The sequence below is a fragment of the Austrofundulus limnaeus genome, unplaced genomic scaffold, assembly GCF_001266775.1.
Source record: "Austrofundulus limnaeus strain Quisiro unplaced genomic scaffold, Austrofundulus_limnaeus-1.0 Scaffold10, whole genome shotgun sequence".
NCBI lineage: Eukaryota > Metazoa > Chordata > Actinopteri > Cyprinodontiformes > Rivulidae > Austrofundulus > Austrofundulus limnaeus.
Genome location: NW_013952412.1, coordinates 2,812,360 through 2,816,554, shown reverse-complemented (window position 1 = coordinate 2,816,554; position 4,195 = coordinate 2,812,360). Strand labels below are relative to the sequence as shown.

General features: G+C 44.0%; 1 protein-coding gene across 1 annotated transcript in view; it reads right to left on the bottom strand.

The window, feature by feature from the left end:
• fam120b (family with sequence similarity 120 member B) overlaps positions 1 to 2,834 on the bottom strand; it is a 24,194-nt gene extending 21,360 nt beyond the window's left edge. The window contains exon 1 of the mRNA XM_014001838.1: positions 2,644 to 2,834. The gene's annotated coding sequence lies outside the window, so the exon portion shown is untranslated. The remainder of the gene's footprint in view (positions 1 to 2,643) is intronic.
• Positions 2,835 to 4,195: the final 1,361 nt, after the last annotated feature.

The following is a 4,195-nucleotide window of genomic DNA, read 5'->3' as shown; positions in this document are numbered from 1 at the left end:
CACACACACACACACACACACACACACACACACACACCATGAGCTGTCCAGATCCCCTCAGGTTTCCTGATGGCCACCCTGGGGTCAGGCCCGGTGTCAGCGTCCTGGACCCAGGGTTTTTGTAGGCAGCTGGCCTGGCTAATCCAGCTGCTGGAGGCCACAGCTTCTCAAACTAAAGACCAAGKACTCCTGGAGGGCCTCGGGGCAGAGATCTCTGTGAGCAGGCAGTATGTGATTTGTTTGTAATGCAGGAAGGGAGGTGTTTGGGCGGGGAGGGGGGTATCTTGCTTGTTATACGTTCATAACAAACACTAAATGTTCACAAGTTTGATTCATCAGGTCATCAATAGGTTTTTCTCATACTTGTGTAACTTACTCTGATCATGTGGTTTATATAATAATTACATCTGCTCATTTATTTTCTTTGTGATACCAGTGTTACACCAAATTTATTAAATAACAGGGAATGGTTTAGAGGGGGTCAAACTCAGTTACACAAAAAGGCCAAAATTCCAAAACTGGTCCAAGCCGAGAGCTAATTTCTGCCAATATTTATTGAAGAAATAACTAATTATTCTTATAGAAATACCCTTTCCAAATAATGTTTTGAAACATTTCAAGAAATTTAGAAAAATTCATCATTTGCGCCTTACTCTACCAATAGTTTGACTTTAAAACAAGAAAGGAATACAGCAAAACATAATCAAGGTGGAAAAAAAATCAGTCTCCATTGTATTTGGCTTGAAGAATGTCATGAGAAGAATGTGACAAAAAGATAAACCATCAAACTATTTCACATTTAATATAATACCTTTGGTGCTTGATGAAATGTTAACGAGGACCAGATTTGGCCCATGGGCCTTGAGTTTGACAGGTGTGGTTATTTTAGAAATTAAATAATATCTCAAACAAAAAGGAACAACCAATTAGTTCAGTTATAAAGCTACATGTAACAGAAAAACTGGTTACATTATTAAATTCTTTATATTTAATTCACTTTTTTGGTGAGTAAAACTCATTATAACAGTGTTGAGTGGGATGGTTTGACTACTTTGGGATGGACTGGAGCTATGTTTTTACAGAATATGAATATAAACATCACGAGGAACGTCCAGAATTATACCCTCAACACAACTTTAAGATTGTGTCTCATGTTTTAAACCTTTACGAGCCCAGGCAAGACCAGGACGACCAGGGTTTAGTCAAATATGCGGTACACATAGGTCTAAGTTACTGTGACACAATGAGGCTGAACAGGTGTAAAGTCACTACATACTGAATAAAGAGGAGGGCCTCCTCGCCTCTTTGTAGCTCAAGTTTCTAACCTGATCACAGGACCACTGCTGCTGCTGGGGGAGACTTATCCATCAAGCCACACGACTCCCCCTTTATCATTATAATCAGCACCTGTCTGTCTAAAGGACTGTGCAGAAGTCTTGAGTCATCTCTTGTTATATTTTTGCTTCAAGAAGACAGCCTTTCCTCTAATCTTGTAAAGTGGATTGATGTTTTTGTAAGCTTCCTGGAAGTCTCTCAAAATGTCAGTTCTTTTGAGTTTTGTTCATTTTTTTTCTCTCAGTTTAATCTGACCATTTTCAGAGGAATCTTTTGTTGTTGTTTGTTTAAGGACACAAAATGTCTATGAAAAATTCAAATGCAATCAGCAGCCAATCACAACTATTTGTTTCAATTTATTTAAAGAACTACAAACCTTATAAGACACAGATTCACATAAATAATATTTTATCAAGGTTATTCAATTCCTACCTTTTCATATTCATCTTTCAGGTCCATGTGTCCATTCATATTTGGTCCTATTTAGGACCACAGCCTGTCTTCTACAATCTGGGGGCAAAGGGTGAGGTTCACCCTGCAGGTCACYATAACAGGGCCTGTGTCAGATCAGGAGCTGGATTTATAGTGACTTTCAGATTTTGTTCATCTGCTGCTGCTGATTGTTTAGGACACTTCTCCATTTGTCTGCTTTCTTCATTTTTAAGAACGCACTCCACCATATGTTGGCCAATACAAGGACCAGACAAAAACACTGCCAAAAAAGCAGCCAATGTCCAAAGAATGACTTTCAGAAAACTTATCAAGATCACTTTAAATAACAAATAAACAAAAAAAAAACTATTAACAAATCTCTTGCATGTTACTGTTTGACATTTATATTTAAAGACCTGCTAATATTTATGTACACATGAACATTTTGTTGTGAAGGAATTACTCATATAATTTGATCTAATTATGCAGTATGTCCAAAAGAGGTTTCCAGTATTTTTTTAATTCCATCTTCTGCGTAGACATCTTTATTTGGCACAAGAAGTCTACAATTGTCAAGGTCTTTAATGTCAGCATCTTTTCAGTTACTAAACTGCCTCTGATATAACATCATCAGAACGCCATCAGTGTAAGAAGCAAAAAATAAAAGAACTATTAATTGTGCTGAAGTGAACTGATCCAAAGTCCCTTTAACCTTTGATTTCTACAGCTGACCAAAGCAAAGGCCGTCRTGCCATGTGTAACTGTGTGGGTCTGTGTGTGATGATGATGATGTGGAGGTTCCCACGATGGCCATCCATCCATTTCTTGGCATACGCACGCACCCATACACACACAGGCCATATGGCCATCTCATACCCCGGCATGCCACCACTGTGATCTCGCTCTGGGAGCAGGCGTTTGGCTTCCTCTCCTGGAGGACAGGCGGAGGACACAGAGGCGGAGGAGGAGGACATGCAGATGGGGACAGTTGGGAGGAACAAGCAGGGCACGTTGGAGGAGAAATACTGGGTCGGCGTGGAGCGACAGTGATGATAGGATCCGTTTGGTGGCTGCTCCGGGTGTTGTGGTGTTTGGTGAGCAGATGGCCCGGGCTCGAGGAGGGGGGGCGTGTCTTGTCCTCGCGACCCTTCACAAATCACAAGTTTCCCCCCCTGAGGGGCTCGCGACTCGCCGCTCAATGGGAATCAATGGGAATTACTTCACCAGAGAAAGAGATGAATGGGCGGCGGGGCGCGAGACCTCTCCCTTTGTTGTTCCGCGGAACGTCACGGAGCGCTAGCGGTCGCGCACGCGCAGTCACACGCGCGTATGCGCGCGCGGACAACAGGAAAGCGCCTCAATTAAACAATCGACCTCCAGTTAAACACTTCTTACCCACCGCCCCCACAACCATGCGCGTCCACAAAACAGGGATCAGAGGGGAGGAGTTTCTGTTGGTTTCATACGAGTTCGAGAATCTCCTGATAAATTATGTTTTGAAGCAAAATACCGTCTTGATGTTGCTGAACAGGGTGGGGGGGGGGGTCACTTTCCTCCTCACATGCCTCTCAGTCACGCTTTGCTGGCGTAATCGGAAAATGTGCGCCACGTCATGGTGATGAGTGACTGAAAGTATATTGGCCTTACACAGGGAGGGAGACAAGGAGCACCGGGGACCCCTGAAAGTCGGGATGAGTCCAAATCAAAAGGCTTCAACAGAGGGATTTTACGCCACGCCACATGGGAGCGTTGCTGATTACTGACAAAATCAACAGGTTAAATGAAACGACGAGCTCGGAGCGTCCTGTGTCTGGATAGTCGGTGGCAGCCAAGGATAATAGCGTTAAAGCTTAAGGTTAAAGGCCTTTCAATAACGCCACGAGGAGGTGTACACAGCACTTCATAGACAGTGACCACCCCCCACCCACCCCAGCCACTTTAGATCTCCACGCTCATGGCTCAGAGAGGAGAATAACCCTGCAGGATGCAGCTCCAGCACCGCGGCTCCCACACTGATGATCACCAACACTGTATGTGTTGACATGGCGCGCTGAAAGTTGTCCATATGTTACTGATGGCTCCTGAATGAGAGCCTTGTTCGTGGACAGCAGCGGCCAAAAAACAGTGATGCTATGCAGAGGGGTCCAGCTTCAATTGGAGATGTTAATTAAGACCCACCCCCTCCTCCGTACCCCCTCTCAGTGTGTGTGTGTGTGGTATGCATAAACATTAGAAGTGGCATGGTCCTGTGATGCCGTGCACTTGTTCTTCAGTGGGATCTACTGCTGTGCCAACACGTTAATAAATAAATAATTCTGGGAGGAGGGCCTCTCTGGATCTCTGAAGGCTGCAGCTGATTGACAAGTGTGGCACCAAAACACCAATTAACGGCTCTGGCCAATCAGCGTCTCTCTTCACAGCCTTTCAT